Raw genomic sequence first — 14973 nt, forward strand, 5'->3', positions numbered from 1 at the left:
ATGCTCTGTCTCTCTCTGTCTCAAAAAATAAATAAACGTTAAAAAAAATATTTTTTTTTTTAAATTTTTTTTTTCAACGTTTATTTATTTTTGGGACAGAGAGAGAGACAGAGCATGAACAGGGGAGGGGCAGAGAGAGGGAGACACAGAATCGGAAACAGGCTCCAGGCTCCGAGCCATCAGCCCAGAGCCCGACGCGGGGCTCGAACTCACGGACCGCGAGATCGTGACCTGGCTGAAGTCGGACGCTTAGCCGACTGCGCCACCCAGGCGCCCCAAAAAAAATATTTTAAAGAAAGAAACACTCCACAAAAACCATACCAAGCCTTAAATGGACTGTTAACAAAACAAGAAATAAAGGGAAAAAAAATAATGCTGTGAAAACGCTGCATATTAAATAGAGGAATGAATGCAAGTATTTTTCTGAAGTCTGCATTTTAAAGATAAACAAATCTTCAAAATTCCCCTCTGAGATTCTTTCAATGTATTAATACATTCGCTGGAAGCTTGAAGTTTATTCTTTGAAAAATTAGCAGAAAGAATTAGCACATTGTGTCTCAAAAGAATACTTTAAGATGCTTTCTCCTTCGGCATGAAATTTTATTCTTAAGGGGCTAAAATAAAAGACAATGAAGGTAAGAGCTCAGTAAGCCCCCCCCCTGAAAAGACATTGTTGAATTCAATTATTCGTTTTCGTGAAGAGTTTACATTCATATTTGAGAGCAGTTTACAATGGAGAAGAACAAATTCGAAACTAAATAAAACTTGAGGCTTCAAAAAGTAGCATTGTCGTTTATTTCTTTTGTTTTGTTTTGAATTCTACACATCTTTCGGCAACTAATGAGCATAAGATGACTGAAACAGTCATGCCCTATGCGAATCAGGGAAAATACAAAGCGGGCCCCTCTTCCCGCTTCTTCCACACCCTAATAGGCTCTCTGGACAGATTTGAAGATTGATTCAAATTGATGTGCCTGCACGGGGTGCCCGGGTGGCTCAGTCGGTTAAGCACAGCTCAGGTCAAGATCTCACAGTTCATGGGTTCAAGCCCCAAATCGGGCTCCAGGCTGACAGTGGGGAGCCTGCTTGAGATTCTCTCTCTTCCCCACCCCCCACCCCCGCTCTCTCTGCCCGTCCCCCACTTGCAGGCACACACGTGTGCTCTCTAAATCAGTAAATAAATAAACTTTGAAAAGAACTTAAAAAATGTTTCGATGTGCCAGCACACAGCATCTACCAGGAACCAGAGACCGTGAGGGTGACTAAAAATCTCATTCCTGATATCAAGTTGCTCCTAACTATGTGGGTGAGACAGAATACATGTCAAGAGAAGACATGACGGAGTGGCCAAGGTGTAGGCGGTACTTACGAGAAGCAGGAGCAAAAAACATTCATCCGGGCAGGGGTGGGGTGGGGAGGGGGCGCGGGGGAATAAGGACAATAGCGAGAGCCAGGCGTCGACATGTCATCCTCAAAATCGGTGTTAATTCTTCCCCGTGCGAAGACATATGAAAGTGAGCCACGTCTGGAGGGGGAACCACCAGACGAAGTAGGGAAGCGCAAGTGGCAAGATCAGGGCCCGAGCGCCAGGGGCCCCAGGAAGGAGGAAATTACAATCATCCCTCGTAGCTCAGTTTTCGAATCCCGGCAGCCATGAAGCCCCTGAGACTTCAAAGGAGTTAAATGTCTTGCTGAACCAGTTCCCACCTTTCGTAAGTCACAGGACGAACTGCAAACAGGGTGTTTCCCTCCTTTGTGCTGCAGAGAGAAAGAGGGAGGAAGAAGGAATCGTGAGGGTTTTCCAAGGATGGTAATGCAGGACCAAGAAGCAAATTTGCCATCGTGATTTTAATTTTCCTGAGCCTCCTCCTCATTGAGAATTTCACGAAGTTACTGTTTATAAACCCTGCCTCTTTGGTGGATCGGCTGATTTCTGAATTCTCTGGGAGATCTAGTGTCTCCCTAGGCAAGGTGGCCGCCACTTTGATCTGATGTCTGAGGCCAGAAGAGACGCTTCGGCCGGGCAGGGAGGCTTGAACCCTCGTAGATGGAGGAATATCGGGCAGGAGGGTGTTCTCTGCCATCCCAACTCTCGCTGGCCCTTTTTCAGGCCATAAATCAACTGTTTGTTGGCAATTTTTTTAACTATGGGATTTGGGTGCTGACACAGATACGTCTATAGCTGCTGTATTTCGACTGGATCTCTCATAATTTATGACAAAACAGCATTCCCACAAGCGCTAGCATCTAGGTTGTGGCTTGTTGTACCGTAACATATACCAAAAGTGAAGGAGACGATTTTGTTGCATCCATTACCTCCTGCAAATGTTTGTAAACTTCTGGAGTGTAGACATTGGAACCACCTGCGGGGCTTAATTAAAAAGTTTCTCCTTGGGGCGCCTGGGTGGCGCAGTCGGTTAAGCGTCCGACTTCAGCCAGGTCACGATCTCGCGATATCTCGCGTGATCTCGCGTGAGTTCGAGCCCCGCGTCGGGCTCTGGGCTGATGGCTCGGAGCCTGGAGCCTGTTTCCGATTCTGTGTCTCCCTCTCTCTCTGCCCCTCCCCCGTTCATGCTCTGTCTCTCTCTGTCCCAAAAATAAATAAAAACGTTGAAAAAAAAATTTAAAAAAAAAAAAAAGTTTCTCCTTTCCTCCTACCACCCACCCTTACCGGGGAGGATTCCCACCAGGTTTTTAAGGCTCCCCGGTGATTCTGATGATCAACAAAGCATGGGAAATACCAAATTAGAGTTCCCTAACCATAGTAGCATACCATTTAAATGTATTAGCATAATTACTTTAAGGATAATTCACACGTTCATAATCATTAAATAAAAGGATGACACCAGATGAATGTAATCCTGAACTGTACCCGTCCTGGGGAAGAATGGGGCGTGGGAGCCACGGACCACGCTAGCAAAACGTGAACAAGACACATCTAAGTCCTGGAGGGCAGAGCTCAAGTCCTTGCTTCTCCCAGTGGACCTCGGGCCAACAGCTCTGGCCTCCCCTCGCAGCTTGTTAGAAATTCAGACCCACCCAGACCTACGAAATAGAATCTGCAGAGTAACAGATTATTGAGTGATTCCTACACGTAGGAAATCTTAAGAAGCCATAGAATAATTGTTCTCCACCTCGGCTGCCTATAGAATCACTTGAGACAATCTTTAACCCGGCAATTCCAGTGTCCCACCCTAGAGTGACCCTATCACGCTCTAGGGCTGGAGCGTGGGCATCACTGTTTTGAAACCAGCAGCTATTTCTGTGTTACAATACCATTTATGTCTTTAAAGAAGAGAAGCGGGGGGCGACTGGGTGGCTCAGTCGAGTGTCTGACTCTTGATTTCCGTTCAGGTCATGATCTCACAGTTCGTGGGTTCAAGCCCTGCGTCAGGCTCTGTGCTGACAGCATGGAGACTGCTTGGGATTCTCTGTCTCTCTCTCTCTCTCTCTCTCTCTCTCTCTCTGCCCCTGCCCCACTTATTCTCTCTCTGTATCTCTCTCAAAATAAATAAATAAAACTTGAAAAAAATAAAAAGAAGGCTTTTCTCCCACTTCAAAGTGGAAAGCCAGTGAGGACCTCCTTCCACAAATTTGAAACTGGGGTTCAGTGTGTTACCCATTGGGGTCAAGCATCACATTGGGCCCACACACCGGCTGGGGAAAGACTTCTGGGCTCGGACAGCTGTGTGTGTGCGGGCCAGCTCCTTCGACTCTGCTGGCACCAAGGCTTTGCTGGTGTTGACCCTCTGACAGGCCGCCCCTGATGACCCCACCTCTTTTCCATTACCGGCACCATGTTAACTAATGTCCAGTCTGTCTCCTTCACTTCACCTGGAATGAAAAGTTGTCACATAACTTTTTGTACAGATGGAAGAATAAAGCTAATACGTATTATCACGTCCCTAATCCTAAACCATTAATGATTTTTTTTTTATTTAGAGGAACAAGAAAGAAAGAAAGTATTTCATTTACAATCACTTTTTTCCCAATATCACGCTTTCCAATAGGTATGATACGTGAAAAATAAAAATTAACCATAACGGAACTGAGTTGTCTTCAGGCTTATAAAATTCGAGGTCAGATGATGTGTTCAGCCCCATAAAGCAAAACGTTCAATGTGTCGACTCACATCCCTCAAATGCAGCTGCGTTCGTAAGGGGACACAGCTTAGGTGACGCAGAGCAATGGGTGTCCCAGGAGCCCCGTCAGACACTGATCTGTACAGTTTTCTCCTACTAAATTCCTGCTACGAGATTATTAATTCAGAGAAGAGGCTTTCATTTTGTGTTAAGATATTTGTCATACTCTGGGGCGCCTGGGTGGCTCAGTCGGTTGAGCGTCCGGCTTCAGCTCAGGTCATGATCTCACAGTCTGTGGGTTCGAGCCCCAGGTCAGGCTCTGTGCTGAACGCTTGCTGGGAGCCTGGGACCTGCTTCGGATTCTGTGTCTCCCTCTCTCTCTGCCCCTCCCCCACTCACGCTTTGTCTCACTCTGCTTCTCAAAAACAAATAAATGTAAAAAAAATTTTTTTTTCATAAAATATTTGTCATACTCTTACCTGCCATGTGGCCCTAGCATCACCCATCTGCACATTAGTTGATAAAGAACCCAAGAGATGCTCAAAACTGTCATTCATTCAAAAATATCATAACCTCGGGGCACCTGGTGGCTCAGGCAGTTAAGTATCTGACTCTTGGTTTCAGCTCAGGTCATGACCTCACGATAGGTGAGTTTGAGCCCCGAGTCAGGCTCTGTGCTGTCAACGCAGAGCCTGATGGGGGGGGTGGGGAGGGGGCTCGATCCCATGACCCTGGGATCATGACCTGAGCCAAAATCAAGAGTTGGCTGCTCAACCAACTGAGCTACCCAGGTACTGCATTCAGTATTTCATTTTACAAATAAGGACATTGAAATAATCTTTTTTTATGTTTATTTTTGAGAGAGAGAGAGAGAGAGAGAGAGAGAGGGAATGAGTGGGGGAGGGGCCGAGAGAGAGGGAGACACAGAATTGGAAGCAGACTTCAGGCTCTAAGCTCTGAGCACAGAGCGCGGCGTGGAGCTCGAACCCACGAACCATGAGATCGTGACCTGAGCCGAAGTCGGACGCTCAACCGACTGAGCCACCCAGGTGCCCCAGGACATTGAAATAATATTTCACGTGCACACATTGATTTGGAGGTCACTTTTCCTTGAATTACTGCTCTCAGATCACTGAAGAGTCAAAATTACCGCCAGTCCCATAGCTGACATGGGAGCACCCACTAAGCAGGAGGTTGAAGGATACCTTGGCCTCAGTACTCAATGAGCTTACAGTTCACTTAGGAGGAAACGATTTTCTGAATTGAAACTTTTACGTAGCAAAATGCAGTGTTTATAGTAACACAGTGAGAAATTCAGATAATGAAGCCTGGAAAATAGGAAATGGAACTCCGACCTTTGCCACACGGCACCACTTGGATGGGGGCCGTCACAGCATGCTGTCACCATGGGGGGGGGGGGTGGCCTGGAGCATCACAGCGCCCCCCCACCCCCAGGTCTAGAATCTACTACACGGGGAGAGCGGACTCCATGTTATGAGTGAGGACCAAGCTGGCCATCATGATGAAAAGGACGGGGCACTAAAATGAGTCAGGAGAGGGGGCGCCTGGGTGACTCAGTCGGCTGAGCGTTTGACTTTGGCTCAGGTCGTGATCTCACGATCCGTGAGTTCGAGCCCCGCGTCGGGCTCTGTGCTGACAGCTCGGAGCCTGGAGCCTGCTTCGGATTCTGTGTCTCCCTCTCTCTCTCTCTGCCCCGTGCCTGTTTGCACTCTGTCACTCTCTCAAAAACAAAATAACATAGAAAGAAAGAAGAAAGAAAGAAAGAAAGAAAGAAAGAAAGAAAGAAAGAAAGAAAGAAAGAAAGAAAGAAAGAAATTTAAAAAAATGAGTCAGGAGGAGAAGAGGCTTGGGATGGCTGTTGTGATTCTCGATGCAACAGAAGTTTCAACTCCGACATCCCAGGTCTTCTGTGTCTCCAGCTAGCGTAGCCTGAAGTCGGCTCACTGCAGACACTAACTCTGAGCGCTCTTGGTTCAAAGCGCGCTTCTGTTCTGGTGAATTCCCTCACCGTCACTTGCGGCTGGACGGCACTCATCACGTGCTGCCCAGGGAGCCTGCGAGCCCGTCCAAAGGCAGAACCGAGCTGTCCCAGGATGGAGACGCTTTCATCGTCCCATCTGCGGTTGCTGCTTCCAAGTCTGCAATCCTCCCTGGATCGAATCCAGAGCCTCCTGCCTCGTAGACATAAATAAATGCTTGCTGGGCCTGAAGCCTTTGCCGGAAGAAAGAAAGGAGAAGCAATACCCACTTTTCTTTTCTCATCCTCAGGGCTGGGAGCAGAAGAGGGGCCCCATAATAGACAAGGGGTGTTGCAGGCTGTTCCTTTACACCGGGGTTGCGAAGTGACTACTTGAAAGTCAAGTCTGCTCAAAGCCCTCTGGGTCTGACTGACAGGAGAGGGCCATGTAGTTAGCCACAGGCCCCACCCACCTCTACCATACCTTGCACCGTACTTAGGGTACCAGCTCTGCCCCCGAAATCATTTGAGTTTGTAAATGATCCAGAAAGCAATCCCTAGATCCAGAAAGCAATCACACCCCAGAAAAGATTAGACATCACGTTTGTCTGCTAACGGTTTGGACTGACAAACAAGTGTGTTATTTTGGAGGCTTTTAAAACACATTGAAGCCAATACACTGTGGTTCTAAAATAAGCATCAGGTGGTTTCTCGGTGAGTCTCACTATAGGTAACTGCCATGATCTCAAAGTTTGGTTACTAGACAGAGGATAAGAAATGGTTCAAGCTTCTGTGTGGACTTCTAGAGAATGTTTGTGAAAAGACACCATGTTCTTCCGTGCGTGTTCTGTGATTTTCGGCCTTCGTCTTCTCTCGGGGCAAGACAAATCCTTAAAATTAGCTTTGGCAGAGACAGGATCACTTTTCTCCGGGTTCGTTATATAGAAATCTAGTTATCCGGAGATATGCATGACACAGACTCCCTCCCAGCCCTTTTATAAAGACCCATCCCTTACACTGTGAGCCCAGGGAAGTCTTGAATTTCTTTGACTGTCTGTCTCTTCACCTGTCAAGTCGGAAATATGCCCATGTGAGCAGGTTACTTGAAGAATTCAAGAACGAGTGGTTAGTGAGCGCTTACTAGGTTTCAGGCCCCGCTGTGAGTGCTCTACATGTATGGGTTCATTTGTATTCACACTAACCCAAGACAGGACATGCTATTACTGACAAGAACTGTGAGATCATGACCTGAGCCGAAAACAAGAGTCGGACGCCCGACCGACTAAGCCACCCAGGTGCCCCCCCCCAAACGGATTCTTACAATTGCAACGTTTTCTGCAGAACACTTTGCAACCTGTGTGTACATGCTCCTTCTGTAAATTAGAATATCCTCGCGAACATCTTAGCCTTCTCAAGGTAAAGGAAGGTAATTGTGTGTGTTGAGCTGCACAATAACACAGCCTTGTTCCGAAGCCGCCAAGGTATGCACACTTTCCCCTTAAATGGACATACACGTTCGCCACCATCCGTCATTCACTTAGGAGAGTTTGTATCTTCTCTCTTAAAAATCGCATTAGAGGCTCTCGAGCCTTGTTTTCCGAATGCATTTGCTGCTATCAAACACCCCCCCCCCCCCGCCCGTGTCTCTTCTTATGAGAGCTACACTGAGAAAGTAATGAATGACTTTGTTAGAATCTAGTGTTTAATGGAAGCATAAATAGGCAAAGAGCATCAGCCTGATGGACTCCTTTATGGGAAAGTTTTGTAAGCACCAGAGCAGATAGCTTGTGTCCTCCCAAGGTAACACGGCGTGTTCCAAGGCTCTTCCCAGTGTTCCAGACCATTTGGACAGCCAAGTGTGTGAGGGCCAGATGAGGGAGGATGGCTGTGTTTGTCTTGGCCTTCTAACGTCCTCAAACGTGGATAATATTTTGCAGCCATGCCACTTACTTGTCTACACAAGCTAAATGCTCTATCGTAATTATCCTTCAAGACAAGTACCTGCACCTGACGACTGGTCTAGACCAGTGACATTGACGAGGTCTAATTCTCATTCCTCTGATGCATCTGTCAGTGACAATCGTCTTGCTGAGAAGGATGGATGGTGTCAGCAGGGGACTCCAAAAAGGTCTCTCGAGCTTTCTGTGGTCCTGCGGTCCTTTCACTAAAAGCTCTTAGTAATAGGAAGCTCTCTGCTTGGAAAGAGACTCGACTCAGTGTTGGAAACACGCTAAAAACGGCTGGGCTCTCACAGGTGATTTTAGTGAGTTATAATGAAGAGTCACCAGAGTCTGAGTGTCTGTGGACGCCACGAGGATGACAAGATGACAAGCATTGAACTGAGAAGCTTGTTGCAACGTTACGAAGGGATTCCATAAAAACCTCTTATCAAATTAAAAGGATTACAGAGGATCCGGTGAGCTCCCAGAAGCATGCTAGACACATTAATCACGGGGACCACCAACGCCTGCCCCTGCCCTCAGGAGCTCTTAGAATATACTCATGGTTGTTCTTTGAGCACTGAATCCCTGCGAGAGTTTGGAAAATTAGACTGCAGGGGTGCGTGACTTAAGCGGCCGACTCTTGATTTCAGCTCGGGTCATTATCTTGCTTGCGGTTTGTGAGCTCGAGCCCTGAGTCAGGCTCCACACTGACAGTGCTCTTGGGATTCTCTCTCTTCCTCTCTCTATGCCCCTTCCTCCCTCTCTCTCTTTCTCTCCCTCTCTCTCTCTCTCTCTCTCTCTCTCTCTCTCTCTCAAGAAATAAACTTAAAAAAATAATAAAAATAAAAATAAGAATTCGACTGTATTTTCACTGCCAACTCATCAAAAGCGAACTCTAGGCCGCTGAGGTTTCACCAAAGGATATTCCCCTTTATTTAGTGTTTTTATTTATTTTTGAGAGACAGAGTACAAGTGGGAGAGGGGCAGAGAGAGAGGGAGACACAGAATCGGAAGCAGGCTCCAGGCTCTGAGCCATCAGCACAGAGCCCGACACGGGGCTCCAACTCATGAATTGCAAGATCATAACCTGAGCTGAAGTCGGATGCTCAACCGACTGAGCCACCCAGGCGCCCCCATGGCATACTTTCTGAAGAGGCAGGTGGCTATAAAGAAAGTTCTAGAACTAAGAAAAGCCCAGAACAAAGACAGTGGTTGATGTGTGTCTCGACATGAAGTCACACTCTGGTTAAGTCTGTTGGTGTGCTGATGATATGTGAATTTTAATTATAATATTTGATACAGAATTTATTTCCTCATTTTTCCATGTGTTCAGCCTTCATGGAGCCAAGGATGTGTTAGACACTGAAGAATAACAACTCAGCCTTTTCTTCCCTCCCGAATTCACAATCCAAATGGTGATGGGGCAGAGACGGTCTGTTCTACAGAGAACTCAGAAAAAGGTACACAGGGTCTAAAACTATAGAAGAAGAAGTCACTAACTCTGCCTTGCAAGGGTTCAGAGAAGGCTTCGTGTGCCGGGATGTCAAATGAGACCTGGTATTCGTTAGGCTCAAAGGACGCTGTGTATTTCCTGGATGTGTGGAAAAAGTAACAGGCTGTCTATGCAGAAAAGTAGGCAGTGACCGGATCATGGATGAGTTTACCAGATGACAAAGTGTGAAACTTCACCTATCCTGATGCTTCAGAGCACAACAAGGAAACATTCAGGTTTCAGCTGTCAACATGGCTCTGGCGGCAGAGAAAAGCCTGGGTGGGGAAGGGCAGGGCGGTCCCGATCGCCATCGGTGACAAAGATGTGATGAAGACATTGCCAGTGGAATGACGAAGAAGTCAGAGAATTCTAGGTGAAAAGCGACGTACCTGAGGACTAATTCGACGGGGGGCACCTAGGAAGTCTGACAGGCTTTGGCAGAAATGACAACATTAACTGAGGTAAGAGTAGAGGAGAGTTAGATGATGTGAACAATTCAAGTTCCCTGGGTGTACAATCTCTTATCTCACATCGGCCATGCACCATGGAAGGAGGTACTATATTAACATTTGTGCTTTACAGATGAGAATACCAAGGCTTAGAGAAGTTGGCCAACACTTCTCAGTCAACAACTCTTTTTTTTCTTTTAATATGTATGTATTTTTGAGAGAGAGACAGAGTGCGAGCGGGGGGAGGGGCAGAGAGAGAGAGAGGGAGACACAGAATCCCAAGCAGGCTCCAGGCCCCGAGCTGTCAGCACAGAGCCCGACACAGGGCTCGAACCCACGAACTGTGAGATCATGACCTGAGCCGAAGTCGGATGCTCAACCGACTGAGCCACCCAGGCGCCCCTCAGTCAACAACTCTTAAATTAAAAGCGCAGAAGAGGGAAAGAATCTGAGTCTTTCCCTGAAACAGCTAGGCATACTTCACGGCTTCCCTCTGCCTCTCTCCTCGCTCAACTCCTTGAGGACGAGGCCTGTAGCCTATGTGGTCCACTTTCCCTCCAGTACTTACTATGTGCCTAGCACACAGCAAGGATGAAAAATGTGTGGTTTGGAACATGACTGCGCCTTGGACATAGAGCTGGTGACACCAGTGGCCCAGACTAATGCTCTTACTTATTGGTAACTCGTCCTTAAATTCCTTATTCACTCAGGATCGCTGTGACCTAGAGCGAAGCGTGACCAAACACTAGGGGCCTCAAAACGGCACACGTTGGTTTTTAAGCTATTGTCCAAACCCACCCTATTCCTTGAGGCTGGGTCCAGCCCATGAAACGTCACGGGTGCTTTGTCATAAGTTCCCTGGAGGCTCAGCAAACAGGGCCATGAGGGGAAGGTGGGTAGAAGAGGAAGGACTCAGTCCACATCACCTTACCAATAGTTCTTCATCCTGGCAGTGAGAGTTGGTTTCCCTTCACGCTTTTCCCAACACCTCAGGAGCCAGTGTGAACCCACCACCATGATGGTTGGCCAGAGGCTGCAGGCCCTTCAGGGGGGCTTCCCCAGTGCTCCCTCAGCACCCCTCTGCTGCCACAGCGACCCCTGAGCCTTTCAGTCTTCCCATATCTGCTCAACCAATCCCTCCTATTAGAATCCTGTCCCTGGGGGTGCCTGGATGGCTCAGTCGGTTAAGCCTTTGACTCATGATTTTGACTCAGGTCATGATCTCACAGTTCATGGGTTCAAGCCCCACGTCAGGCTCCATGCTGATGGTGCACAACCTGCTTGGGGTTCTCTCCCTGTCTCTCTGCCCCTCCCTTTCTCCCTCTCTCTCTCTCTCTCAAAATAAATAAATAAACTTAAAAATAAAATAAAATAATGAAATAAAATAAAATCCTGTCCGTGGGAATAACCAGCGTCCGTTCTGTCTTCCCGACTGGTTAATGATGGACAGAGAGTGTCAGACATTTATTTCCCCCTTTCTGCTGAAGGAAACTCTCAAATCCTCCAGCAGAAAATTCTCGTGGGCGGGGAGGCAGGCTGTCTGTCCTGATGATGGAGCTCCCCAGCCACCTGGTAAGGTACACGCGAGGAAAGCCTCTTCTCCCCACCTTCCCCCCCTGCCCCTGTTTGCCGAGCCTCCAGGAAACTGCTGGCAAAGCACCTGTGAAGTTTCAGGGACAGACATCCGCAGAGGAGGGCACCACGTTCTGGCCAGAAAGCATCAGTTGGGTCGCTGCTCAGAGTTCACTGACCTCATCCGCTGAATATCAGAGAAGGAAAAAAAGAATAGTTGAATCTCCTGACTTTTCTTCAAATGGCAAATTTCCACCGTCCATTACTTTATGGACTAGCTGTTCGACTCAGTCCTAAATGATCTGATAGACACTGTGCCTTAAAATTATTTCTGATTCAAGCACTCCTGCTGTACAATCATGGATATTTTTATTGATTTTTCTTAAATATAATTGCTCACTATGATCTTCAGTATCTCCCCCAAAAGACAGAAAAGCTCGCTGGTCCAAAACTTCAGAGAGTGTCCACACTGTGCTTAATGGTGATCTGTTTTATTCAGCTGATCGGTGGTTTTTACTGTGTTTGGTACCAGCTGATAAATGGCAAGGCAGAATAAACTACTGTTTAAATGCCAGCAGAATCCTCTAAAGGTTTGTTAGCTTTCGAAAGAAAGAAAGAAAGAAAGAAAGAAAGAAAGAAAGAAAGAAAGAAAGAGGGAGGAGTGAGGGAGGGAGAGAGAGAGAGAAAAAGAAAGAAAGAAAGAAAGAAAGAAAGAAAAAAAAGAAAGAAAGAAAGAAAGAGAGAGAGAGAGAAAGAATGAAAGAAAGAAAGAGAAAGAAAGAAGGAAGGAAGGAAGGAAGGAAGGAAGGAAGGAAGGAAGGAAGGAAGGAAGGAAAGGAATTACCTTTGGTCTTGCTCCGCAGAATTGGGCATTCGAACTGTGTCAGGAGGTCTGCAGGCCTCACCCTCAGGGTCATTAGCGAAGAGAAGGTGGCAGGGAAGGGAGGCACAAGCCACTCCAGTGGATGAAAGACAAAGAAGGGGTCCCAGGTTGTGCACCAGCACCGTGAGGTGAGGCTACATCCGGGCACCATGCGCACATCAGAGAACACTCCATCAGTCGTGTAGAGGTAGGAACCTACTCAGGGAGATGAACCGATCTGCCCGACGTCACCCACCTACCTGGAAACAGGGCTCAGGCTAGAATTCAGGTCTATAGATGACGTCCAAGGCAAGGGCGCCTTCCGCCGATTTCAGGTCGTCACCAATACTAACTTCAGGTTTCTGTACTTGGACCAAGAGGCAGCAAGATTTTATGGAAAGGGCTGGATGGTATATATTTTAGGCTCTGCGGCCACATGACCCTGGCCTTGGCTTCTCAGCTGAGCCACTTAGAGTCTCAGTGGATACTGAGAAGCCAGCGTGGTGGTGATGTCTGGACCCAGAGACATTTATGCTCTTTCCCGCAAGCCTTACCATAAGGCCTCCAACTCACTTCCCCAGATGTCCGCTCTCACTCCCGGCATCAGCTTTGGATTCCAGTCAGTGAGGATGGCCGGGAGAAAGTAGGGACACAGCCAGCTCATCTGAGAGCCAACTCGGAGGATGTTCACACCTCTGTGACTCTCATTTCATTGGTCACTCTTCAGTCACACGGCCACTTCTGGCTCTAAGCAGTTGGGGAGGTGACTAAGGTTCTGGCAGCCAGGTACCCTCGAAGGGTCCATTACCAAAGGAAGGCAGATGGTGAGGGCCACCTGGGCGGCTTAGTCGGTTAATTGTCTGGCTTCGGCTCAGGTCATGATCTTATGGCTCATGGGTTCGAGCCCTGTGTGGCGCTCTGTGCTGACAGCTTGGAGCCTGGAGCCTGCTTCGGATTCTGTGTGTGTGTCTCTCTCTGCCCTTCCCCTGCTCGCTCGCTCTCTGTGTCAAAAATAAATAAACATTAAGAAAAAAAAAGGCAGATGGCGATATTGTAGATGAATAGTACTTGTAGCAGATATTTAATTTATAAGGAGTTTTTTAGTGTGTGTATGAAATAAAGCTGATTTGTTCTGTCATTCAGAGACCAATCTGCTAATACCTCCTTCAGCAATAGATGTTTCAATAATACTCTACCCTATTTTTTTTTAATTTTTAATGCTTGTTTATATTTGAGAGAGACAGAGAGACAGAACATGAGCGGGGGGAGGAGCAGAGAGAGAGGGAGACACGGAATCCGAAGCGGGCTCCAGATTCTGAGCTGTCGGCATAGAGCCCAACACGGGGCTCGAACGCACGAACGGTGAGATCATGACCTGAGCCGAGGTCGGACACGTAACAGACTGAGCCCCCCAGGCGCTCCCACTCTACCTTCCTTAAAAGGAAATGTTGCTGTAGAGTAGAATGAAGCAGAATAGGTCTGCTTTTACTTAGCTGTTCAATAGTCGTGGGGCCTCACTCTCTGTGTCTCCATCTACAAAAGGGAACTTACGTAGATCCTAAGTAGGTTGAAAGAGAAGGCTTATGGGAGGGTCAGGGTCCGCAGCAGGTGAATCGGTCAAAGATATTTGTTCTTCTTCTTCGCTATAAAGCAGGGAACTAAAAATTCATGTTCGTTAGATAAATGTTTCAACACAGGCGAGCTAAATATGATTTAACTCTCAGGCTAGGCCTCTTTCTTCTTTCTTTCTTTTTTTATTTGCCCCTTAGTGTTACTGAGGTATAATTGACAAATAATATTGGATATAGTTAAAAGGTACAACGGGAGGCTTTGATGTCTGTCTGGTGAGATGATTATCGCCGTCAAGTTAATCAACCCATCCATCACCTCACACAGCCGCCTTATTTTTGCAGGTTAAAAATGCTTAAGATCTACTCTCTTAGTAAATGTCACGTATATAACACAGTGGGGTTAACTGTTTTAAATCCTCAGGCCTCATTCATGTAACCAAAGTTTGTTGCCTTTGACCAGCATCTGCTGGTTTCCCCCAACCCCCAAACCCTGGCAACCACTGTTCTACCCTGTTTCTGTGAGCTCAGTTTTTTAATTCCACGAATATGAGATCCTCACGTCACATTTGTCCTTGTCTGTCTGGTTCATTTCATTTTGTATCACGTCCTCCAGTTTTATCCGTGTTGTCTCAAATGACAGGAGTTCCTTCGTTTTCTTGGCTGAATAATATCCCGTTACATCTGAATGGGTAAAGACAATGTGGCATATACTTTTTAAGATGTTTTTAATGTTTATTTATTTTTGAGAGAGAGAGAGAGAGAGCAGGGGCGGGGCAGAGAGAGGGAGACAAAGGACCTGAGATGGGCTGTGCACAGACAGCAGAGAGCCTGATGCGGGGCTCGAACTCATGAACTGTGAGATCATGCCCTGAGCTGAAGTCCAATGCTCAACCGACCGAGCCACCCAGGCGCCCCCAATGTGGCGTATACTTTATAGGGACGAGGCTAGCACACCCGTGTGAAGGACTGGTGGTGGATATGCCAAACATTTCCTCAAACCAAACACCAAAAGCTCCTTAAGAGA

The 14973-nt window shown here is 47.2% G+C and overlaps 2 long non-coding RNA genes across 2 annotated transcripts; one reads left to right on the forward strand and one right to left on the reverse strand.

The window, feature by feature from the left end:
- Positions 1-1465: 1465 nt before the first annotated feature.
- LOC147582198 (uncharacterized) lies at positions 1466-4686 on the reverse strand. The gene is made up of 2 exons (XR_015248664.1): positions 4562-4686; positions 1466-1758 (listed from the first exon to the last, which is right to left on the reverse strand). It is a non-coding gene; the product is annotated as an uncharacterized LOC147582198 (long non-coding RNA).
- Positions 4687-4813: 127 nt separating this feature from the next.
- Positions 4814-11922, forward strand: LOC147582199 (uncharacterized). Its single transcript, XR_015248665.1, has 3 exons — positions 4814-4873; positions 9337-9463; positions 11619-11922. It is a non-coding gene; the product is annotated as an uncharacterized LOC147582199 (long non-coding RNA).
- Positions 11923-14973: the final 3051 nt, after the last annotated feature.

This window comes from Puma concolor, chromosome A3 (assembly GCF_028749965.1).
Source record: "Puma concolor isolate L17-30 chromosome A3, mPumCon1.1.hap2, whole genome shotgun sequence".
Classification (NCBI taxonomy): Eukaryota; Metazoa; Chordata; class Mammalia; order Carnivora; family Felidae; genus Puma; species Puma concolor.